This window comes from Scyliorhinus torazame, chromosome 3 (assembly GCF_047496885.1).
Source record: "Scyliorhinus torazame isolate Kashiwa2021f chromosome 3, sScyTor2.1, whole genome shotgun sequence".
NCBI classification, from domain to species: Eukaryota; Metazoa; Chordata; class Chondrichthyes; order Carcharhiniformes; family Scyliorhinidae; genus Scyliorhinus; species Scyliorhinus torazame.
Genome location: NC_092709.1, coordinates 287,334,596 through 287,361,293, shown reverse-complemented (window position 1 = coordinate 287,361,293; position 26,698 = coordinate 287,334,596). Strand labels below are relative to the sequence as shown.

Here is a 26,698-nt window from a genome sequence, read left to right as displayed (position 1 = left end):
TTAAATAATCACTTTTGCTGTTATTCCTACCAAAATGGATAACTTCACATTTGTCAACATTATATTCCATCTGCCAGACCCTAGCCCATTCACTTAGCCTATCCAAATCCCTCTGCAGACTTCCAGTATCCTCTGCACTTTTTGCTTTACCACTTATCTTAGTGTCGTCTGCAAACTTGGACACATTGCCCTTGGTCCCGAACTCCAAATCAGCTATGTAAATTGTGAACAGTTGTGGGCCCAACACTGATCCCTGAGGGACACCACTAGCTACTGATTGCCAACCAGAGAAACACCCATTAATCCACACTCTTTTCTTTCTATTAATTAACCAATCCTCTATCCATGCTACTACTTTCCCCTTAATGCCATGCATCTTTATCTTATGCAGTAAACCTTTGTGTGGCACCTTGTCAAAGGCTTTCTGGAAATCCAGATATACCACATCCATTGGCTCCCCGTTATCTACCGCACTGTTAATGTCCTCAAAAAATTCCACTGAATTAGTTAGGCACGACCTGCCCTTTATGAACCCATGCTGCGTCTGCCCAATGGGACAATTTCCATCCAGTTGCCTCGCTATTTCTTCCTTGATGATAGATTCCAGCATCTTCCCTACTACCGAAGATAAGCTCACTGGCCTATAATTACCTGCTTTCTGCCTACCTCCTTTTTTAAACAGTGGTGTCACGTTTGCAGACCAAGGCAGGCCAGCAGCACGGTTCGATTCCCGTACCAGCCTCCCCGAACAGGCGCCGGAATGTGGCGACTAGGGGCTTTTCACAGTAACTTCATTGAAGCCTACTTGTGACAATAAGCGATTTTCATTTCATTTCATTTTCCTCCTCATTTAGGTGTGCGCGGTTCAATTGTCCGTAGACTGCCGTGAAATGAATCCACAGACGACCAGCAAAGGCGATCGGGTGTTCTCCCTTCTTTTGCCTACAGTGATTTAACGCCTCGACTGGACCTCCTTTGTTATACCCGATGGCATTTAATATGGCTGTTTTCATTTCCTGTTGGGTTCCTCCTGCTACATTTTGGGGTTCTGACAAAGTTGACCTTATGGACTGGCTAAGGCTTATAACTATTAGCTTTGCTTCCTCTCTCTCGTCTAGGCCATACATAACCTTTTCTTGGCGCACCTCCTCAAAGAAGCTGCGTGGGTCTGCGGTGGGCTGGAATGGACTAATTTTCATGCAAGCTTCTCTTAATTGGGTTATGGATAGTGGTGTAAACGATATCAGGCTCCTCCTGATCCGGTGAACTGCGTCATGTGGTAACCAGATTCATGGGGGTCGAATTGTGAGTGGGGGTGTGTGCTGCCTGTGCAGTCGATGCTGCGAGTGCTTTTCTTTTTGTGGCATGGGGGGCTCGATTTTGATTTCCCGTGTCCTCTACGTAACTTTGGGCGCTTTCGTTTAACTCCTGCCAATCGGGAGAATCGTCCTCATCTAAATCCTGCCCGAAAATGTACCTGAAGCCATTCTGTACTGAGAGTAGCGACTGTAACTTTTCTATCTTCTGTCGGCATTTAGCATGGTCAACGGTACTCTGCCTCTGTTCCTTAGTGGAGTTGTGGAGCGCTCTCAAAGCTGCTTTTAAATCTACGCATTTGCTAGTTAGGTAGGTGACCTGTTGTTCTGTTTCCTCTCATACCAGGACTGCGTGCTGTGTATCTTGGTAGGCTTTATCGTACTGGGTCTGGAAGCTACTAAGGTGAACTAGACAAGATTGATGTGCGCGTTTTACATCGGCCATTTCCTTATCCTTAGCTGCTAACTGTTCCCAGAGTTGCTCAATTATCTTCTCGCTTTCGTTACTGTTTCCCTCGTTCTTTTCTTCCTTCTCAATTAATTGCGTCTCCACGACCTCCTCTGTGCCTCGCAACTGTGCAAAACAGGATACTATCGCCATCGGCTTTCGGACTTTCCCTACATTTTGCTTGTGGACCTCGCTTAGGTTCTCCCATGAAGTCTGTCCGATCTTTCCTGGACGTGACACATCATTAGCATAAAAACTCGACCAAAGGGGCCGTCCTTTCCCCTTTAAGTATTTCCTTAACTCTTCCTCCCATATGGGGCATTGCTCTGCTCTCCTGGTCGCTGCGACCTCGGGGTCCTGTGGATTCATCAATCTTTCCATTGCTTTAGTGGCCATTACTTCTCTTATCTCTTTCTCTACTTTTAATTTGGGACAGGGGAATAAGGCGGCGATTTGAACAACGGGTATGGCTTAAGCTAATTTCCGGCTCACAATCCCTCGATAGTTGTACACCATTCTAACGAATTTACCTTACTCTTCCTGTTAGATACGCATGCGGGTTAGTACACACTTCCGAAATTCGGTTATTTGGTCGATATGGGTTCTTTCTCTTTCTCGCAATTGGATTCAAAGTTTGTTGGTTCTCTCGGAGTGACAAAGTCACTTCTAATCGAGGTCGCCAATAATGTTGCTCTATTTATTTATCTCTGTGAACCACAAGCCTTTCCCTTATATCGATCAAATGACCACACAACCAGTTAGTTAGTTCAAAAGATGGTTTATTTACATACACAAGAGTTATCTCAACATGCAAACACAATATCTACTACGAGTTAAACTACACCTATCAGCTACAATAACCTATACTTAACTTCAGGGCAACCGGCACTGTGCAAATGGATAAAGGCCTTTATCTGGATTTCACTTGGCTGGTTCGAAGAAAGTGGCTCTGTCTCTGCTGGGCTCATCCGTTAGTTGGCGAACGTTGGTCTTGAACTTAACTGGCTGTTCCTGCTGCAATTGGGTAGGCACAGGCAGGATCCAAGAGAGACAGAACACATGGCTGTGTCCTCTTTTATCCCTCTGGGATTTCGCGCTCTATGGGGTGGTCCTTAACCTTGGACCCAATAGTTCGACAGGGCTCTGATCACTCTCTTCGATTTCAGCCAATAAAGGGGCGGGTGCCTTGGTAGATGGGCATGTCCTTAGCGGTCATTGACCTTGGCAGTTGTGCTTTCTGAGTAAGGGGAGTGGCGCTGATCAGTCTGTGGCTGTACCGGTTGCTTGATTGAAGTTCTATTGTCCTGGGAAAATGGGCCATTAAAATGCAAACGAGCAGGGGTTTCGATCAGGTCTGGTTACCTGTGTTTTAGATACACATTGGCTGTGTCTCTGTCTGAGTCCTGGGTTGGCCATAATTCCCATAGTCCTTTACAGGTGGCCATCTTAGATGGCTACATTGTGACTTACCTAGCTGCTGGGGGATCCAAAAAACAGACATTTTCTGTATCTGTTATTTGATTAACTCATGTCTGGAAAACTATCTAAGCCAAAGTTCCATTGTCCAAGTGATTAGTCTTATTGGCCTATCTCCAACAGTTGAATGCCTCCAATGATTGCCATAATGCCTTGCAATTCAACAATGCTCCTTCTACAACACGTTGCAAACCTCCGACCTTTGCCACCTTAAAAGACAATGGCAGCAGATGCATGGGAACACTACCTCCTGCAAGTTCCCCTCAAAGCCACATACCATCCTGACCTTGAGCTACATAGCTGTTATTTTACTGTGACTGGGTCATATGGAGAGTCACACTTGATACAAGGCACCATTCCAGCAATAGTACTGAAGAATTATGCTCTGTAACTAACTTCACTGCTAGCAAAGCTGTTCCAATACAACTACAACACGTGACTTCTATATGGAAAACTGCCCAAATATGTCCTGTGCATAAAAGCAGAACAAATCCAACCCAGCAAAATTATGGAAGAAGGTGTTGACAGTGCTATCAAGTGGCATTTGCTCATCAATAACCTGCTCACATACACTCAGTTTGGGTTTCATCAGGGCTACTCAGCTCCTGAACTCATTGACAATCTTAATCCAAGGAAGGGCAGCATGGTGGCACAGTAGTTAGCACTGCTGCCTCACAGCGCCAAGGATCCGGGTTCAATTCCGGCCTTGGGTAACTGTCTGTGTGGAGTTTGCACTTTCTCCTGTAGGCACCTAAATTGGCCAACTCCCGATTTAAAATGGCGAACGGCAAAGGCTGATGGGAAAGTCAGCCAACACAGACAGAAACCAGCAGGTGCAGGTTTGCTGTGTATTTAACTCTGCAAAAGGCCAGACAACATCGATACCAGCGACCATCAGCATAACAATGTAGCAGCCATCTACATACTGATGAGCAATCCCCGGGAACAATAAGGAACATTTGGGACACACAAAGCAAAGCCAGACTCCCCGGCGCCAGCAGGAGCCAACACAAAAGAGGTTAACGAACACCTCAAGACCGCCCATCGATCAGGGAACCGCTCCAGTATTGGAGAAATCGAACCAAGCGATTGGAACAAAGTCCAATCACCTATGACCAGGTACAGGGTCCGCCCCAAAAGGCGGGAAGCCCTTGGGGACTATAAGAGTTAAGCCCCAAATTCAAATCGCTCTCTTCAGCTCTCTCTCTTCGTCCTGCCCGGGTCACCCAGCAACACGAACCAACATTGACCGTGACCGGTGCAGTGACCACCGACAGAAGTAAGTCTTAATTCAATGCTCGCTACGAGATAGGCTGTCCTAACTACCAATCCGTACCAACTTCGAATCCCGCAGACTCAGAACACGAACGAAAGGTCATTTGTTCCCCTGACCTGGTGGGCCAGTCCGAAGTTAAGTATAGGCCTGTTAGTTGTAGAAGTAGCTTAGACGTAGAATTTGTGCATGAGTAGCGATTACTGTGTATAATAAATGTGCTTTGATTTGAATCTTACTAATCGGTGTATTGGGTTATTGATCATTACTTGGACTTGAGCCTCGTGGCGGTATCATCAAGATACCTGGCGACTCGAGAGCAAAGGTAATAAAACAGAGCAATTGAACCAAAGGGAAAGTTAGCAACACTCCCCTTGTCTGTGTGGGCTTCCTCCCACAGTCCAAAGAGGTGCATATTAGGTGGATTGGCAATGATAAAATTGCCCCTTAGTATCCATGGATGTACAGGTTAGGTGGGTTTACAGGGACAGGATGGGGAATAGGGTGCTCTTTCAGGGGGTCGGTGCAGAACCGATGGGCCGAACGGCCTCTTTTTGCACTGTATAGATTCTATGAGTAAATGAGCTGCAGTGAGCATGACTGCCCTTGACATTGAGGCAGAATTTGACTTGAGCATGGTAACAAAGAGCCTATGCAAAACTGGAGACAATTTGTATTAAGGGGCAAACTCTCCACTGTTTGGAGTCATTCCTGGCACAAAGGAAGATGGTTGTTGGAGGTTAAGCATCTTAGTCCCAGGGCATCGCTGCTGGAGTTCCTTTGGATAGTGGCCTAGGCCCAGCCATTTTCTTTTGCTTCATCAATGACCTGCCCTCCATCATAAGATTAGAAGTGGGCATGTTCGCTGATGATTGCGCAATATTCAACACCATTCATGACTCGTCAGATACTGAAGCAGTCTGTGTTAACATGCAGCAAGACCTGGACAAAATTCAGGCTTGAGCTGCTGAGTTGCAAGTAGCCCAAGTGCCAGGGAATGACCATCTTCAACAATTGAGAGTCTAACCATCTCCCAGCGACAGTGAAGGAACAGCAACATGTTTCCAAGTCAGGATGGTGGGGAACTTTGTGGTCCCTTGTTCGGATGGTTTGTAAACCATTTCCTAAAATTGTTGGGTAAGATATTTATTTCTGGTGTGGGGACATTTCTTCAGTCAGCAGGTACAGGAATTTAAATTTTTTTTAATATATATATTTTTTAATAATCTTTATTATCACAAGTAGGCTTACATTAACACTGCAATGAAGTTACTGTGAAAAGCCCCTAGTCCCCACATTCCAGCACCTGCTTGGGTACACGGGGATAATTCAGAATGTCGAATTCACCTAACAGCATGTCTTTTGGGTCTTGTGGGAGGAAACCGGGGCACCCGGAGGAAACCCACGCAGTCACAGAACGTGCAGACCAAGCACAGATCGTTACCCCAGCCGGGAATCGAACCTGGGACCCTGGCGCTGTGAAGCAACAGTGCTACCCACTGTACTACCGTGCTGCCCATAATGCAGTTCCCTTTATTGATTTCGTACAGTTCCCCGAATTGATTTCGTACATCCAGTCTTCTTTTGAACATGTACCACCTGCTTCTTTACTTACAGTCGAAATAGTAGTTTGTACCATCTATCTGTCTAACATTGGGAAAAGTTGGATGATGGTTTTTTACCCCTAATCTTTCTTTCAAAAAAAACTTGTAGTCTGTCCTCATAATAACACTAAATGCCTGTGTTTTTATCAGGATGGAATGAAAATTGTGGTATAATTGTAGTTGTGCATTAAAGCTGATCCAATGACTCGGGCGAGGATGAGTGGCGTCTTCCAGGGGGTGACTGATGTGTGTGAGAAGTATGGGCGGGGGCCAGCGAATCATGCTGACATGTTTCTGGGGTTGCAAGAAGCTGGAGAGCTTTTGTGAGTGGGTGTTTGGGACGTTGTCCAGGGTGATGGAGGCTGAAGTAAGGCCGGGCCTTATGGTGGCGATTTTTGGGGTTTTGGAGGAGCTGGAGTGGAAGGAGGCCTTCACCCCTCTGATTGCCTGACGAAGGATCCTGTTGACTTGGAGGTCGGATAAGCCGTCGGGGGTGGCAACCTGGCGAGGGGATTTGCACGACTTTCTCTGACTGGAGAAGATTACGTTCGAGTTGAGGGGATCAGAAGAGGGTTTCGCGGTGTGGTGGAGGCCGTTCATGACTTTATTTGAGGAGCTGTTGGCCGCGCGGTTTGGGGTGGGGGGGGGGGGGAGGGATTAAAAGGGGAAAAAATGTACAAACTCTTCACTATGCTTTGATGGACTGTGTATTTTGATGATGTTGTGAATGTTTGGAATAAAATATCTTTTTTTAAAAAAAAAAACGATCCAGCGATCTGGGCTGGAATTCTCCAGCGCCTCGTTGGTGGCGGGACTCTCCGGTCCCGCAGGCAGAGCACCCCTGTCCATGGGTTTTCCACCAGTGTGGCGTGGTTTCATTAGGAAGTCTTATTGATTAGCGCATAGACTAGCATAGATTAGTGAATGGAGAATCCCGTCGCCAGGAGACAGCACGCCACCTCCCACCGCTGGGAAACCAGAGAATCCAGCCCCAAGTCTTTTCGTGGGATGGAATAGATAAACTGAATCATCCATTTACCCCCACCCACCCCCTGTAACTAGTTTTGAGAAAAATGCTGCACCCTTTTGGACAGCGTGCTGTCCTGTTACTCTGTTTAAAATTCACTATCTGTCACTGTTTAGTTATTTTAGTTCAAGAATGCTGCAGATATTTTCTCTCTCAGTTTGAAGGCTTTTATGTTCTCCCTATGCAGTATAACTTACCGTGGTAAAAATTGGATGTGAACAATTTCTACTGGTGTTGCTCTTGAGCTTGCCACTAGAGGGAAGTTGGTAGCAACCAGACGGTAGCTCTTGCTTTGATGTCCTTGCCCCCAGGGTAAATAAATGCCTTTCCACAGAAGTGCTGCTGAGATCAGACTCAGTTATTGAGGGTGATCAGTCCTGTCTTCCTGCACTCCATGCTGGCTGTGTGTACATGTGACACTTTATAACCTTCCAGTTTGGGTTTGGCCAAAAGTAGTGTGTGTCATATTATTTTAAAATGTCACCCAATGTTTTCAACAGAAAAACTGTTTTGGAGGCAAAAGATTCACTTTGTCATCCGGGAAACTGCTGTTGCAATTTTATTAGCAACTGCTGTACAGTGCAAGTTTGTTGGTTGAAGCTGTTAAAGGCAAAATGCTTATGAATTATAAATACATTTTAGAGATCTAAGCTTCTGCTATAGCCTCCAGATCAACTTTGCAGAGAGTGTCCTTGCATATGATTCCAAAGACTTACCTCTTTGTGGGAGAGAGTTGCAGTAATGCAATCTTGCTTTTGTGGCTTACAATTGCACATTCTTAGTCAAGTAATCAAAGGAAACTGCTACTTTTTACAATGAATGGAAACCATGAAAGCTTTTTAACACAAGGCTCCATTTTAAATATTATCCAGTGAGACAAAGTAAAATGCAGAATACGTCCAGGCAACTGTTAATTCCAAATTTTGGACCTTGTCTGCTGGCCAAATGAGAATTATGTGGAAAACGAGTTGGAACCTTATAGGATAAACAATTAATTAACTTAAGATTGCCTGCAATGTTTAAATAATTGCACCAGTTAAATAACAGAACTAAGAGCGAGCAAATTTATATGAAATCAACTTAATATTGTGTCTATGGATTAATGCTTTTACCAGAATGCAGACTTGGTGGTCAACTTTAGATTCTGATGCTGGACAGTTGGTGCATGTCTAGCTAATCTATTGATCTAGTCTCCAGTGGATCCATAATTTGCAGGTCTCTATGAATGAGTTTTTTTTCTTATGGTGGATCTAAATCTAAGTGATTTGTCATCATTCATATACCATCAATTGCTAATAAGGCATTGATAATTGTCTTTTCATCTCATGATTTGCATGGAAAACTGGCAATTTATATTCAGAAATTAACAGATATGCAGCTTAGCTAGACTATTTCTAGTTTGAATATTAAGCTTGAATGTTGTATTTGAATTTTAAAACAGTAAGACGACAATAATTTACCTTGACATTGTAATTAAAAGGTTTTGACTTGTAACTTAATTTGGAAAAAAACATTGCTTCAGTCCTGGATCTGTTAACTACAGATCTCTGAGAAATGTCATTTTATCCACCCAGCTTGGTTAGAAATACTGATCAGCCCAGGCCCCATGTCTCGGGTAATTTAACAGAAAAGACCAACAGGGACATAGAAATATAGAAAATAGAAGCAGGAGGAAGCTATTCGGTCCTTCGAGCCTGCTCCGCCATTTATTATGATCGTGGCTGAAAATCAAATGCCTGATCCTTCCTTCCCCCATATCATAGAACATTACAGCACAGAACAGGCCCTTCGGCCGTCGATGTTGTGCCGAGCATTGTCCGAAACCAAGATCAAGCTATCCCACTCCGTGGCACTCTGGTGTGCTCCATGTGCCTATCCAATTTCCGCTTGAAAGTTCCTAAAGTGTCCAACTCCACTATCACAGCAGGCAGTCCATTCCACACCCTAACCACTCTCTGAGTAAACTACCTACCTCGGACATCCCTCCTATATCTTCCACCCCGAACCTTATAGTTATGCCCCCTTGTAACAGCTACATCCACCCGAGGAAATAGTCTCTGAACGTCCACTCTATCTATCCCCCTCATTATCTTATAAACCTCTATTAAGTCGCCTCTCATCCTCCTCCGCTCCGAAGAGAAAAGCCCTAGCTCCCTCAACTTTTCCTCATAAGACCTATCCTGCAAACCAGTCAGCATCCTGGTAAATCTCCTTTGCACCCTTTCCAATGCTTCCACATCCTTCCTATAATGAGGTGACCAGAACTGCACACAATACTCCAAATGTGGTCTCACCAGGGTCATGTATAGTTGCAGCATAACCCCGCGGCTCTTAAACTCAAGCCCCCTGTTAATAAACGCTAACACACCACAAGCCTTCTTCACGGCTCTATTCACTTGAGTGGCAACCTTCAGAGATCTGTGGACATGAACCCCAAGATCTCTCTGTTCCTCCACATTCCTCAGAACCCTGCCGTTGACCCTGTAATCCGCGTTCAAATTTTTTCTACCAAAACGAATCACCTCGCGCTTATCAGGGTTAAACTCCATCTGCCATTTTTCGGCCCAGCTCTGCATCCTATCAATGTCTCTTTGCAGCCTACAACAGCCCTCCACCTCATCCACTACTCCACCAATCTCGGTGTCATCAGCCAATTTACTGATCCACCCTTCAGCCCCCTCCTCCAAGTCATTGATAAAAATCACAAATAGCAGAGGACCCAGCACTGATCCCTGTGGTACAGCGCTGGTAACTGGTCTCCAGTCTGAACATTTTCCACCCACCACCACCCTCTGTCTTCTATGTGATAGCCAGTTACTTATCCAATTGGCCAAATTTCCCTCTATCCCACACCTCCTTTCTTCATGAGCCGACCATGGGGAACCTTATCAAACGCCTTACTAAAATCCATGTATATGACGTCAACTGCTCTATTTTCATCTACACACTTAGTTACCTCCTCAAAGAATTCAATCAAATTTGTGAGGCATGACTTACCCTTCACAAATCCGTGTTGACTATCCCGGATTAAGCTGCATCTTTCCAAATGGTCATAAATCCTATCCTTCAGGACCTTTTCCATTATCTTCCCGACCACCGAAGTAAGACTAACTGGCCTATAGTTACCAGGGTCATTCCTATTCCCTTTCTTGAACAGAGGAACAACATTCGCCACTCTCCAGTCCTCTGGCACTATCCCCGTGGACAGCGAGGACCTAATGATCAAAGCCAAAGGCTCTGCAATCTCATCCCTTGCCTCCCAAAGAATCCTTGGGTATATCCCATCTGGCCCAGGGGGCTTGTCGACCCTCAGGTTTTTCAAAATTGCTAATACATCCTTCCTCAGAACATCTACTTACTCCAGCCTACCTGCCTGAATCACACACACAGCCTCAAAAACATGGGCCCTCTCCTTTGTGAATACTGAAGAAAAGTATTCATTCAACGCCTCTCCTATTTTTTCTGCCTCCATGCACAAGTCCCCACTGCTGTCCTTGACCGGCCCTACCCTCACCCTGGTCATTATTTTATTTCTCACATAAGAGTAAAAAGCCTTGGGGTTTTCCTTGATCCGACCCACCAAGGACTTCTCATGCCCCCTCCTAGCTCTCCTAAGCCCTTTTTTCAGCTCATTCCTTGCTACCTTGTAACCCTCAAGCGACCCAACTGAACCTTGTTTTCTCATCCTTACACACTCTTCCTTTTCCTCTTGACAAGACATTCAACCTCTTTTGTGAACCATGTTTCCCTCACACGGCCATTTCCTCCCTGCCTGACATGCCGATCAAGGACACGCAGTATTTGTTCCTTGAACAAGTTCCACTTTTCATTTGTGCCTTTCCCTGACAGTTTCTGTTCCCATCTTATGCTCCTTAATTATTGCCTAATCGCATCATAATTACCCCTCCCCTAATTATAAACCTTGCCCTGCCATATGGCCCTATCCCTCTCAATTGCAATAGGGAAAGACACCGAATTGTGGTCACTATCTCCAAAGTGCCCTCCCACAAACAAATCTAACACTTGGCCCGGTTCATTACCCAGTACCAAATCCAATGTGGCCCCCCCGCTTGTCGGCCTATCCACATATTGTGTCAGGATACCCTCCTGCACACACTGTTCAAAACCTGCCCCATCCGAACTGTTCAACCTATAGAGGTTCCAATCAATATTTGGAAAGTTACTACCCTGAGACCTCCACACCGATCCATAATCTGTTTTGCAATTTCTTCCTTCACATCTCTATTACTATTTAGGGGCCTATAGAAAACTCCTAACAATGTGACCGCTCCTTTTCTATTTCGAACTTCGGCCCATATTACCTCAGTAGGCAAATCCCCTTCAAGCTGCCTTTCTGCAGCCGTTAAACTATCCTTGATTAACAATGCTACTCCTCCACCTCTTTTACCACCTTCCCTACTCTTACTGAAACATCTATACCCCGAAACTTCCAACAACCATTCCGGTCCCTGTTCTAACCATGTCTCCGTAATGGCCACAACATCGTAGTCCCAAGTACCAATCCACGCTCCAAGTTCACCTACCTCATGCAGGATGCTCCTTGCATTGAAGTAGACACACTTCAACCCACCTTTTTTCTGCCGGTACACTAATGCGACTTTGATACCTTCCTCAGTACCTCAGTACTCTCAACACTGGCTTCTGGACTACAGCTCGTTTTCCCAGCCCCCTGACAAATTAGTTTAAACCCCACCCGAAGAGCCGTAGCAAATTTCCCTCCCAGGATATTGGTGCCCCTCTGGTTCAGGTGCAAACCGTCCTGTTTGTACAGGTCCCATCTTCCCCAGAATGTGCTCCAATTATCCATGTACCTGAAACCCTCCCTCCTACACCATCCCTGCAGCCACGTGTTTATCTGCACTCTCTCCGTGTTCCTCACCTCACTAGCACGTGGCACCGGCAACAAACCAGAGATGACAACATGGTTTGTCCTGGCTCTCAGCTTCCACCCTTGCTCCCTAAATTCCTGCTTTAAATCCCCGTCCTATCTCTTACCTATGTCGTTGGTACCGATGTGTACCACGACTTGTGACTGCGCCCCCTCCCCTTTAAGGATTCTGAAAACATGGTCCGAGACGTCGCGGACCCTGGTACCCAGGAGGCAACATACCATCGAGTCCCCAATAACTATTGCTCTCCTGCTCCCTCCTTCCCTTCTGAGCCACAGGGACGGACTCAGTGCTGGAGATCCGTTCACAGTGGCTTAGCCCTGGTAGGTCGTCCCCCTCAACAGTATCCAAAACGGTATACTTGTTACTGAGGGGAACGACCACAGAGGATCCCTGCACTGACTGCTTCCTCCCAGCCCCTCTCACTGTCACCCATCCATCTTGATTCTTCGGAGTAACATCCCTGAAGCTACTATCTATGACCACCTGTGCCCCTTGAATGATCCGGAGTTCATCCTGCTCCAGCTCCAGTTACAGTTCCCTAACGCGGTTTCTGAGGAGCTGGAGATGGGTGCACTTCCCACAGGTGAAATCAGCTGGGACACTGATGGAATCCCTCACCTCAAACATTCTGCAGGAGGAACATTGCACTGCCTTCTCTGCCAGCCCCTCTAGATAAAAAGAGAAAAAGAAAGAAAGAGCTTACCTGTTATTCACTCTGCCCCTTAGGTTAAAGGAGGTGGAAGGGTGGGGGACACTACAAGTGTAATGTCTAGGGTTTAGAAACTGCCCAACTTAAATAAATCCCTTGATCCCATTAGCCCCAAGAGCTATATGTAATTCTTTCCTGAAATTACCCAACGTTTTCGCCTGAACTATTTTCTGTGGTAGTAAATTCCACAGATTCACCATTCTCTGGGTGAAGAAATTACTCCAAGTCAATCCTGAAAAGGTTTACCCTTTTATTCTCAAACTATGACCTTTAATTCTGGACTCCACCACCATCGGGAACGTTCTTTCTGATTCTACCCTGTCTAATCCTATAGAATTTTATATGCTTCTGAGATCCCCTCTCACTCTTCTCAACTCCAATGAATATAATCCTTACTGATTTAATCTCTCCTCATATGACAGTCCCGCCATCCTAGCAATCAGCCTGGTAAATCTTCGCTACACTCCCTCCATAGCAAGAACATCCTTCCTCAGATAAGGACACCAAAACTGCACATACTATCCAGGTGTGGCCTCACCCAATGTCCTATATAATTGTAGTAAAATATCCCGATTCCTATACTCAAATCCTCTTGTTATGAAGGCCAACATACCATTTGCTTTCTTTACTGCCTACTGTACCTGTACGCTTATTTCAAGCGACTGATGCATGAGGACACTAAGGTCTCTCTGAGTATCCATCTCTCTCAATTTACACCTATTCAAATAATAATCTGCCTTCCTATTTTTGCTAACAAGTGAATAACGTTATGTTTATCCACTTTATGCTGCATCTGCCATGCATTTGCCACCTCACAGCCTGTCCAAATCCTGCTGAAGCATCTCTGCATCCTCCTCACAGTTCATCCTCCCACCCCACTAGTCACTGTCTGCCATTTGGAAAAAGACCCATTCCAACATCGGACATAGGATTTAGGATCACAGGTATTTCACTCAGCCCTTTGACCTTTCTGTGCCACTCGATAATGTCATCGCTGATCTGGTTGTGGTGTCAACTTCACTTTCCTGTCTGTGGCCCCATAACCCCTGCCTCCTCTGTACTGAGAAAACTGCGGCACAACTGAAAGCAATTGAGGAATAATGGCTACCACTAGCTGAGGTAAGATGAGATTTAAGGAAATTATGTGCATCTGTATGAAATATAATAAATGCAAAAAACTTATCCCAGCAGTTAATAATTCGCTCATCAATGGCACTCTGAAAAAAGGAACAAATCTTGAGCAGTGTCAATAAAGCTGACGTAGCACTGCAGAAAGCTAATGATGAAAAATAACTGTGGGTAGAATCATAGAATCTCTATCGTGCAGAAGGAGGTTATTTGGCCCATCGAGTCTCGACCTGCCCTTGCTCTGATATAGCACCCGACCTCGGCCCAATCCCCGGCTCCTGTACCTGTAACTCCACCTGACGTTTTGGGCAATATTAGCATGGCCAATTCACCTAACCTGCACATTAACCTGCACATCTTTGGACAGTGGGAGGAAACTAGAGCACCCGGAGGAAACCCACACATACACGGGGAGAAAATTTGTATTTGTATCATCTGCAAATTTGGTTACCTCATCCAAATTATGAATATATAATGTGAACAGTTGGTGCATAATGGGCGAATGGCCTCCTGCCCTGTAAATTCTATGATTCTATGACAAGGGAATTTTCACAGTAATTTCATTGCAGTGTTTTTTTAAAAATAAAGTTAGATTACCCAATTCATTTTTTCCAATTAAGGGGCAATTTAGCGTGGTCAATCCACCTACCCTGCACATCTTTGAGTTGTGAAGGCGAAACCCACACAAACACGAGAAGAATATGCAAACTCCAAACGGACAGTGACCCAGAGCCGGAATCGAACCTGGGACCTCGGCGCCGTGAGGCGGCAATGTTAACCACTGTGCCACCGTGCTGCCCTAACTTTATGTTAATGTAAGCCTACTTGTGACATTAATAAAGATTATTATAAAAAGGCAGTGACAGCCGATTGCATAATTTACATTATGTATCTAGAGTTACATTCCCATTGAAATTACCTTTCATTTTAATATTTAAGATACCCTGGAACTCCCTTCCTAACAGCACTGTGTGTGTACCTACACTTCTGGGACTGCAGCGGTTCAAGAAGGCAACTCATCCCCACCTTCTGAAGGGTAACTAGGGGTGGGCAATAAATGCTGGTCTAACCAGTGATGCCCACATCCCGTAAATTAATAAAAAAAACTTCAGGGTTAATTTATTTCTGGCTTTAAAGACTGGATTGAAGTTGGCTTTGATATTCCCTGCATTATATCACTTAAGAACAAAGAAAAGTACAGCACAGGAACAGGCCCTTCGGCCCTCCAAGGCTGCGCCGATCACGTGTCCTATCTAGACCAACCGCCTGTATCCTTTTATACCTGTCTGTTCATGTGCCTATCCAGATAAGTCTTAAAGGTCACTAATGTATCTGCCTCAACCACCTCACTTGGCAGTGCATTCCTGGCCACCACCACCCTCTGTGTTTATAAAAAAAAAAAAAAAAAAAAAAAACGTGCCCCGCTCATCTCCCCTGAACCCTTCCCCTCTCACCTTGAACTTGTGCCCCCTTGTAATTGTCATTTCCGCCCTGGGGAAAAAGTCTCCAATTGTTCACCCTATCTATATCCCTAATAATTTTATGAACTTCTATCAGGTTGCCCCTCCGCCTCCGTCTCTCTGGGGAGAACAATCCCAGTTTATTCAATTTCTCCTCATAACTAATACCCTCCATACCAGGCAACATCCTGGTAAACCTTTTCTGTACTCTCTCCAAAGCCTCCTTGTCCTTCTAGTAGTGAGGTGACCAGAATTGGACACCGTATTCTAAATGTGGCCGAACCAACGTTCTATATCACTGTAACATAATCTTCGAGCTTTTATACGCGATACTCCGTCCTATGAAGCCAAGCATGCCATATGCTTTCTTAACCGCCATTTCCACCTGAGCTGCCACTTTTAAGGATCTGTGGACCTGCACACCCAGATCTCTCTGTGTCTCTATGCTCCTGATGGTTCTGCCATTTATTTTATTGCTCCCACCTGAATTGGATCTACCAAAATGCATCACCTTGCATTTGTCCGGATTAAATTCCATCTGCTGTTTCTCTGCCCAATTTTGCAGCCTATTTTCCTGCTGTATTCTCTGGCAATCCTCATCACTATCCGCAACTCCTGCAATCTTAGTATCATGTGCAATCTTGCTAATCAGACCCGCTATGTTTTCTTCCATTTCTTATTACAAAAGATAAAGTAAAATGCAATGCAGAGAAGTGCAATTTGCAGCATTTGAAGTTGAAGGGGGACAATGCTGGGGGATGTTTGTTCGGGGGGTGGGGGAGGGGGTGGGGGAAGAGAGGAATGTGGGGGTTTTATCTTTGAAGACTAAATTGTCCGCCACTCCTTCCCAGAGTTCAGATTTTTGGCACTTTGAGTTTTCTGGTACTTTGGAATCTAGTATAATGCTATTTTATGTCAAACATTGATCCAGCATAGGTTACATAAATGGGAAATAGAACTGTAGGAATTTGGATACCACTTTAAAGTGTCCAGTTCCTTTTACTGACAGTGTAACCCCAGCTATATCTTATTCTGGCTCACTATTCTCTCTGTCCATGTCCTGGACCTTATGGCAATCCAGTAGCACACAGGGCATTCCCAGAGAGTGTGCACAAACCTTTATTTTTAAGTAGCTTCAAGAGAGACCAGGGTAAGCAAGCCAACATTATTAAAACAAAACATTTATAACCCAGTTCTGAAAGTCACAATCATGAATCCAAACATGTCTTCTTTTTCTCAATTAGATGTAGATCACCCTGTTAAACATTTCTCTTATTTACTCTTTCTATAAGCTTAAAAACATATGATGCGAGTATCGTTAGTGGTAATAGTCACTCGGAACACGTATATTCTGTCCTGGTCTAGTCAGTATATTAAGCATTTTACAACTACATCCATTTACTATCACCCTTTCCCAGTATAAATTTCTGTATCCACATTTATAATGAAAACTGCTTCTCCACACCATAATTGCAGCTTCCTCTCTAGCCCCAACCAGTAGTGCGCTGTCGCTTCCATTGTATGTGGTGACATTTTAATGGCTCAGATTTTTCTGCAAAAATAACGGCAACATGGAGGAGATTATCTTGTGAGTTGTAAAAACAGATTGCTGGACGATTTGCGGTTCTCTGCTGTTAGCCTTGTAAAAACAACAGCTCACCCTAAACCATCCTGTGAGTTTCATGAAATTGTTGGATTTGTGCATTAATTGCCTACTCAACTTGTTGCAGAAAGTTAGGGCTGCTACTTTACAGTGTAAGCATCCTTTTAGTGAGATTTATTTTCTTGCAATGCCGATCAACATCTCTGATTCAGAAAGGACACTTTTGGGTCTCATTCCTGCAGGTAATAAATTGTTGGAGACATTTTGAAATGGAATTTTTTTTCTTCTTTATCTTTCCCTTCTGTCTTATTTTTCTATTTTAATTCAATCTCTCTTTCTCCTCATTTCTCTTTCTGCATCTGAATTGACTTGAATTCACCCAATTTTCTTCTCCATCACTTCTTGGTTTCTTTCTCAATCATTAGGTCTCATTGGTTAAGAACATAAACTATTGGTATCATTGTTTGTAACGGTTCTAAAGGACGAGTTGCATTCACCACAGCGTTATCAACTCTCATAGCGCTGTACTGTGCAAAATGGAACAAGCGAGTTATCCCGCTCCAGCAAAATGTGGGCCATTAATTGATCCGAGGATCCAGATGTCAAGCTGAGTGAACTAGCTTGGAAAATGTTATGGTTTCCATTCACAATTCAAAGCTGAACCTGAAAATGATGCCAGCAAAGGATAAACTGAAACTGCCTAACCTTCAGCCATTAGGATCACCAACCGACACTTGCAGTTCCTCATCAGGACACTCTAACATGCCTCTTCCCTCCCACTCCCTTCCCTTGTATCCATAATAAGAAAAAACTTCACACTCCCACTCCCTACCCTCATTAAGAAGCAATTTTGTGGAAGCTCCCACCTTCCAAAGGATGAGATTAATGCATTAGTGAGAGAGGATCTTCAATAGGAAGATCAAGATGTCAAATTTGGTTGGGTGGAGCTAAGAAACAGCAAAGGGCAGTAAACATTGGTTATTGTTTATAGCCACCAAATAGAGGAATAATGCATAGCATGGTATGAATCAGGAAATTACAGGGTAATACCGGAATCATGGGGGATTTGACTCTACAAACAGACTGGGTAAACCTAATTAGCACTAATAGTGCTGAGGATGTAATTCCTGAATGTAGACAAGATGGTTTTCTAGAACACGATGTTGAGGAAATGTCAGCTAACAAGATAAACTGTCACGAACAAGAGAAGTTAAAGATTGTATTCGATCAAAGAAAGAGGCTTTAAAGTTGCCAAAAAAGTAGTAATGCCGAGAGATTAGGAGTTTTTTAGAATACAGCAAAAGTGTGCCAAGACTCTGATAGAGGAAGAGAAAATAGAATATAAAAGTAAGCTAGTGAGAAACATAAAAATGGACTGCAAAAGCTCCTAGAGGTATGCAAAAAGGAAAAATATTAGCAAAGACAATTGTGGGAGCATCACAGGCAGAGACAGGAGAATTTATACCGGGGAATAAGGAAATGGCAGAAAAACTCAACAGACCTATTGGTTTGCAAAGTGGGTGGCAAAGTGGTTAGCACTGCTGCTTCACTGCGCCAGACCTGGGTTCAATTCATACCTTGGGTGACTGAGGTTTGCACTTTCTCCCCGAGTCTGCGTGGGTTTCCTCCGGGTGCTACGGTTTCCTCCCACAGTGCAAAGATGTGCAGGTTAGGTGGGGTTATGGGGACAGGGCGGGGGAATGTGCTCTTTCAGAGGGTCGGAGCAGACTCGATGGGCTGAATGGCCTCCTTCTGAACTGTAGGAATTATATTATTCTATGAAAAGATTGGTCAGAAAAATTAGACCACTTGAGTTTGGGGGCAACATAATGGCTTGCATTCAGGATTGCTTAATAGGCAGAAAACAGAGAGCAGCAATAAAAAGGCCCAAGCTAATGTCTATGACTAGTGAGGTATCAAAGGATCGGTGTTTGCGCACCAGCTATTCACAATCCATATCAGTGATATGAATGTGGGAAATAAATGTACTTTTTCCAAATTTGGTGATGGCATGAATGTTAGTGGGAATGAGAGATGTGAGGGGAATGCAAAGCAGCTTCAAGGGTGCAGGCTAAGTGACTGGGCAAGAACATAGCAGATGGAATAATGAGGAAAAATATGAAGTTATCAACTTTGGCAGGAAGAGCAAAAATACAGAATACTTGATAAATGCTGAGAAAATGGGAAATATTGATGTCCAAAGAGATCTGGGTGTCCCGTGTTCATAAGTTGCTGAAAGCTAGCATGCAGGTTCATTAAGCAATGATGAACACAAATGGTAGGTTGGCCCTGATGGCAAGGGGATTTGAGTATAGGATCAAATAAGTCTTGATGCAGTTGTATAAAGCCTTGGTGAGACCACAAGTATTGTGTACAGTTTTGGTCTCCTTACCTAAGGATCGATATACTTGCCATCAACTAAGATCCACTCCGCTGATCCCTGGGGTGGTGGGATTGTCCTTTAAAGAAAAATTGAGGAGACTTGACCTGTTTTCTTTGGAGTTTAGGAAAATGCGAAGTGATCTCATTGAAGCATGCATAATTATCATAGCACTCAACAGAGTAGATGCAGAAAGAATATTTCCTCTGGCTGTGGGGGCTTAAAAACAGGTGACACAGTCCCAGAATCAAAGGTCGGCCATTTAGGACTGTGACGAAGAAGAATTTCTTCACAGGGAGGGTGGTGAATCTTTGGAATTCTCCACCAAGAGGGCTATGAATGCTCAATCATTGAGTGTGTTCAACAGAGTGATAGATTTCTGATTGAAGATATCAAGGGTTAGGGATACAGGAGGAGGCCATTTGTCTACTCCAGCCTGCTGCGCCATTTATTTAAAATTTCTTTGGGTTAACTATAGAATCCATACAGTGCAGAAGGAGACCATATTTTTGGAGTGACCAATCGAGTCCGCATTACCCTCTGACAGAGCACCCTAACTAGGCTCACTTCCCCACCCTAACCCATAACCCCACCTAACCTATAACCCCACCTAACCTGCACATCTTTGGACTGTGGAGGGAAACCAGAGCACCAGGAAGAAACCCACACAGACCCCGGGGAGAAAGTGCAAACTCGACACAAACAGTCACCCAAGGCCTGAATTTAACCCAGGTGTGGTGGTATGTATTAGGGGTAATATGGTACCTGTGAAGCCGAGAGGCTATTGGCTGACAGGTCCCGGGTCCTGGTTGGATCTGCCGACTTCTGGCTCCGCCCTGATGGCGGAGCATAAGAGCTCGAGTTCTCCCAGCAGCCGCATTCTGTAACTGAGCTGCTGGGAAACAAGTCTTGCTTAATAAAGCCTCGATAGACTTAATCACTTCTCGACTTGTGTAAGTCATTGCGCGCTATAATTTATTAAGCAAGCTTAAAAGACTATGGAGCTCCGGATCGCCCCGGAATGCCTGCGGATCAGCCCCCATGCAGCAGACTCGTCGGCCGTCTTTAAACATTGGCTAGCATGCTTCGAAGGCTACCTTCGAACGGCCCCCGGCCGGACCGTGGAAGAGCAGAAAATGCAGGTCCTGCATTCCAGGGTGAGCCCGGAGATCTACATTGAAGACGAGGAGGATTTCCCGATGGCGCTCGCTTTGCTGAAAGGCGTCTACATTCGGTCCATAAACCAGGTCTACGCACGCCACAAACTCGCGACGAGACGGCAAATTCCCGGAGAATCGCTCGACGAATTCTACAGCGGCTGCTGATTTTGGGACGTAACTGCAACTGCCCGTCGGTGAGCGCGATCGAGCACATGGACCTGCTAATCAGAGACGCATTCGTGGCAGGTATGACTTCTCCCCAAATTCGTCAAAGACTTTTAGAAAGAGCGTCGCTAGGACTCTCGGAGGCACGGCCCTTGCGGCCTACCTCGATATGGCCTCGCAAAACGCCCGCGCCTACGGCCCCGACCGCGCGGCAGCCCCTTGGGCTCCGTGGACCCCCGTTGCGACCAACTCCCCGGCACCCCCCACCCCCCCGCAAGCTTGCGCGGCTAGAGCATCAGACCATCCCGGTGGGGCCCGCTGCTACTTTTGCGGGCAGGCGAAACACCCCTGGCAGCGTTGCCCGGCCCGCGCAGCTATTTGTAAAAGCTGCGGCAACAAGGGCCATTACGCGGCGGTGTGCCGGTCCCGGGGGGGTCACTGCAATCCCCGGGGAAGAACGAGGACAGCAGATTCCAAACCCCCCCCCCCCAAACGATCCAGGCGCGACCCGCGGGCGCTGCCATTTTGGGTCCCGGACACCATGAGGGGAGGATGGGCGCCACCATCTTGTGACTCCCCGGCCACGTGCGATTCATGGGGGTGGCCATTTTGTCCACCCCCTACCACGTGCGATTCATGGGGGCGACCATTTTGTCCACCCCCGACTGCGTGCGATCCATGGACGCCGCCATCTTGGCTGACAGCCAAGGACCCCAGCATAGACGGCTCCACGGGGTCCGAAGAAAACGCTGCGACGCTACTACCACGACTGGCTTCGGTGACTGTGGACCAATCGCGGCCCCGGACGCTCCAAACGACGACAACAACGGTGCTGGTCAACGGATACGAGACGCCATGCTTGATCGACTCCGGGAGCACGGAAAGTTTTATTCACCCAGATACGGTAAGACGCTGTTTTCTGTCCATTCATCCAAGTGCTCAAAAGATTTCTCTAGCTGCGGGATCCCATTCAGTAGAGATCAAAGGGTTCTGCATCGCGAACCTAACGGTGCAAGGGAGGGAGGGAGTTTAAGAACTATAGGCTCTACGTCCTTCCCCAACTCTGCACACCCACATTACTGGAGTTAGATTTCCAGTGTAACCTGCAGAGCCTAACATTCCAATTCGGCGGCCCAATACCCCCACTCACTATCTGCGGCCTTGCAACCCTCAAGATTGAACCGCCTTCCTTGTTTGCGAACCTCACCCCGGATTGCAAACCCATCGCCACTAGGAGCAGACGGTACAGCACCCAGGATCGGACGTTTATCCGGTCTGAAGTCCAGCGGTTGCTGAAGGAAGGCATAATTTAGGCCAGCAATAGTCCCTGGAGAGCCCAAGTGGTAGTCGTGAAGACCGGGGAGAAGCAGAGGATGGTCGTAGACTATAGTCAGACCTTCAATAGGTACACGCAGCTAGATGCGTACCCTCTCCCCCGCATATCGGACATGGTCAATCGGATTGCACAGTACAAGGTCTTTTCCACCGTGGACCTCAAGTCTGCATACCACCAGCTCCCCATCCGCCCAGGTGACCGCAAGTACACAGCCTTCGAGGCAGACAGGCGGCTCTATCATTTCCTAAGGGTCCCATTTGGCATCACGAACGGAGTCTAGGTCTTCCAACGGGAGATGGACCGAATGGTTGACCAGCATGGGTTGCAGGCCACGTTCCCGTATCTCGACAATGTAACCATCTGCGGCCATGACCAGCAGGACCACGACGCCAACCTCCAAAAATTCCTCCAGACCGCTAACGCCCTGAACCTCACATATAACGAGGAAAAATGCGTTTTTAGCACCAACCGTCTGGCCATCCTGGGATACGTAGTGCGCAATGGAGTGATAGGCCCCGACCCCGAACGCATGCGCCCCCTTATGGAATTTCCCCTCCCCCACTGCTCCAAAGCCCTGAAACGCTGCCTGGGCTTCTTTTCATATTACGCCCAGTGGGTTCCCCACTACGCCGACCAGGCCCGCCCGTTAATCCAGTCCACTACCTTCCCCCTGTCGACAGAGGCCCGCCAGGCCTTCAGCCGCATCAAAGCGGATATCGCATAGGCCACGATGCACGCGATCGACGAGGCCCTCCCCTTCCAGGTCGAGAGCGACGCATCCGATGTAGCTCTGGCGGCCACCCTCAACCAAGCGGGCAGACCCGTGGCTTTTTTCTCCCGGACCCTACACGCTTCAGAAATCCGCCACTCCTCAGTGGAAAAGGAAGCCCAAGCCATAGTGGAAGCTGTGCGACATTGGAGGCATTACCTGGCCGGCAGGAGATACACTCTCCTCACTGACCAACGGTCGGTAGCCTTTATGTTCGATAATGCACAATAATGCGGGGCAAAATTAAGAATGACAAGATCTTGAGGTGGAGGATTGAGCTCTCCACCTATAACTATGAGATCTTGTATCGTCCCGGAAAGCTGAACGAGCCGTCCGATGCCCTATCCCGCGGCACGTGCCAACGCACAAATAGACCGCCTCCAAGCCCTCCACGAGGACCTCTGCCACCCGGGGGTCACTTGATTCTACCATTTCATAAAGTCCCGCAACCTCCCCTACTCTGTGGAGGAGTTCCGTACAGTCACCAGGAACTGCCAAATCTGCGCAGAGTGCAAACCGCACTTTTTCAGGCCAGATAGAGCGCACCTGATAAAGGCTTCCCGTCCCTTTGAACGCCTCAGTTTGGATTTCAAAGGCCCCCTCCCCTCCACCGACCGCAACGCATACTTCCTGAATGTGGTGGACGAGTACTCTCGTTTCCCCTTCGCCATCCCCTGCCCCGACATGACAGCGCCACAGCCATTAAAGCACTTGGCACCATCTTTACACTGTTCGGTTTCCCCGCGTACATCCATAGCGACAGGGGGTCCTCCTTCATGAACGACGAGCTGCGTCAGTTCCTGCTCAGCAAGGGCATTGCCTCGAGCAGGACGACCAGCTACAACCCCCGGGGGAACGGTCAGGTAGAGAGGGAGAATGGTGCGGTCTGGAAGACCATCCTACTAGCCCTACAGTCCAGAGATCTCCCAGTTTCCCGGTGGCAGGAAGTCCTCCCGGATGCCCTCCACTCCATCTGGTCGCTGCTGTGTACCACCACTAACCAAACGCCTCACGAGCGCCTCCTTGTCTTCCCTAGGAAGTCCTCCTCTGGAACGTCGCTGCCGACCTGGCTGGCAGCCCCAGGACCCATCTTGCTCCGGAAACGTGTGCGGGCGCACAAATCGGACCCGTTGGTCGAGAGGGTTCACCTTCTCCACGCAAACCCTCAGTACGCCTACGTGACGTACCCCGACGGCCAACAGGACACGGTCTCCCTGCGGGACCTGGCGCCCGCCGGAAACACACACACCCCCCCAACACCAATCACCCCCTCCCTGCCACCGGCGCACCCCACGACCGCCCCCTTCCCGGCTGGATCGGTCCTCCTCCCATGCCCGCCCAGGAGTAAAGAAACAGGAACGAACAGCGCAACGCTCCCGGAGACGACAGTGCCCGAGCCAGCACCTGCACCACCACCGGGGCTGAGGCGATCGACGAGGACGACCAGGGCACCCGCTCGACTCGTGGAATCCGCGTGACACCAAGAAAACAAGAATTTTGTTGTAAATTATTTTGTTGTAAATAATTCTGACACAAACTTGTATATAGCTAAATGTTGGGCTAAAAATGCATACCCACTATTCGAAATTTGTTCCAGGACCAGCCTTGTAAACCCCTACCACCATGCGAACCACCACCCCGCCGGGTTCTTTTTTAACAAGGGGTGAATGTGGTGGTATGTATTAGGGGTAATATGGTACCTGTGAAGCCGAGAGGCCATTGGCTGACAGATCCCAGATCCTGGTTGGATCTGCCGACTTCTGGCTCCGCCCTGAAGCCGCATTCTGTAACTGAGCTGCTGGGGAACAAGTCTTGCTTAATAAAGCCTCGATAGACTTCATCACTTCTCGACTTGTGTAAGTCATTGCGCGCTACACCAGGTCCCTGGCGTTGTGAGGCAGCAGTGCTGACCACTGTGTCGCCATGCCACCCTAAGGTTGAGAAGGCGCAGGACCTTCATGAATAGTCTCAGCTGGTAAGGGAATGGAACCTACGTTGTTGGTGTCGCTCCACATCAGGCAACAAACCACTCAGCCACTTGAGCTAACTGATACAATGTTTCTCATAGTCTTGTGTGGCACTGTATCGAATGTCTTCTGAAAGTTCCTGCATTCCACATCAACAGCATTGCCTTCATCGACCATTTCTGTTACCTCCTCAAAAAACTGAAGTTAATTGAACACGATTTCCTCTCTCCACCTCCCTCTCCGTCTCTTTCTCCCCCTCCCCGTCTCCCTTATCCCCACTCCATCTCCCACCACCGCCTCCTCCCCACTCAGTTGCCCCCTCCCCCAGCCATCTGCCCCAGCCCTCCGCAACCCCTCTCCCCTGCCCCCTGGGCTCCCCTGCCCCTCGGCTCGCCCACCCCCTTGCCTCCTTGCCCACTCTGCTCCCCCGCCCCCTTGCCCACTCTGCTCGCCCCCTCCGCTACTCCTTATCACCCACCTCTCCCTCCTTATCACCCACCTTTCCCTCCTCATCACAGACCTCTCCTTCCTGATCATCCACCTTTCCCTCCTTATCACCCACCTCTCCCTCCTTATCACCCACCCTTCCTCCACCACCTCCCCCTTTTTACCCGCACCCCTCTACCTCCATTCCCATCCTCCTTCCACTCCTTTCAGCTTTATTCTCTCGTTGGATAGATATACTTTCTTTTCATCATTTTGTATGTGGCGTCGTTTAGTTTTACATTTTCATTGCTTGATTTCAATCTTTTGTGAGAAATGTTTATTTTTTAACGTTTTTACTGTTTTTAGCAGAAGCCATGTCTGTGTCATGTTCATTGCACAGTAAATAATCATCTGAATTGGAAGAGAAACCTGAGCATCTACTTTCTGTGTAAATGCTGCACTGTGTTACGCTCGTTTGTCAAACTTGAAGAGCAGGAAATCTTCTGGAGTGCGCAGAGATGGGATAGTGGTTTAATGTTTCCGGTTACTGTAATGTGTGAGAGATGGTGCTGATGGTTTCTAAGAAGTAATTAAATTCAAATTAAAAGGCCCTTTGATCATTGTGAGACATGCTCGCATGAGGCCGCTTAAAGAAATGCATGTTGACAGGATCTAAAGCAAGTTCTTGGGTTTGTCTAAGCTCTTTAAATGGAACCCAGCAGGAACTTTGTTAGTGCCTGACATTTTTGGCATGATCATTGTATCCAGCAGTGGGCCCCAGATCTGTGCGTTCAGACTGACAGATGGCCTCATTTATTACTCAGTTTTAGACCTTTCAGAATATTGGGGAATGGCTCATGCAAGGCTCAGGAGTAAGGTTTTTCATAGATGCACCTGTCGCACTGACTTCAGAAGGAACTAATTGCCATAGTTTTTTTTATAGTTTGAAGTGAGTAGTGTCTATGGCTGTTTAAACACATTGTGAGAAATTTCCATCCGTTTTAGTTTAATTTCAGTGTAATTTTATGTTAATAAATAATAAGGGTAAAAGTTGGCAGTTTTATTTTCCTTAAATTTTTGATATTTGGCTGAAAATATTTGTAAAACTATCAATAGATATACCAATTGAGTCTCAACCTTTTATTGAAGAGGGAAGGACATTCAAGCAAATTTTAAACACATATAATCTATTGCCAATCAAGTACTTTAAAAACTTTTATCACATCAGAGTGCATTTTCAGACCCAATTGTACCAGATCTTTGCACAAAAACCCTCAGTGACAGCAAAATATTTATTTGCTGCCTGTTTATTTTCATTGTGTTTTAAAATGTTATTTTTATGCTTTACTTAAAAAAAATGATTTCTACGCTGTATATCATTATAATGTTGCAGACATTTTTGGAAATTAACTTGAGGGACAAACGCAATTGCATATGACACACTGTAATTCAATGTGATTTTTGCACTGTTCCAGAGACCCTTGTCGAAAGAATTGACTAGCTAGTTGTTACAATTCGCCCCCACGAGATCAAATTTG

The 26,698-nt window shown here is 46.5% G+C and overlaps 1 protein-coding gene across 3 annotated transcripts in view; it reads left to right on the top strand.

Annotated features, from left to right (window-relative positions):
• wdr7 (WD repeat domain 7) overlaps positions 1-26,698 on the top strand; it is a 1,110,115-nt gene that overhangs the window by 491,907 nt on the left and 591,510 nt on the right. The gene's annotated exons all lie outside the window — the stretch shown is intronic.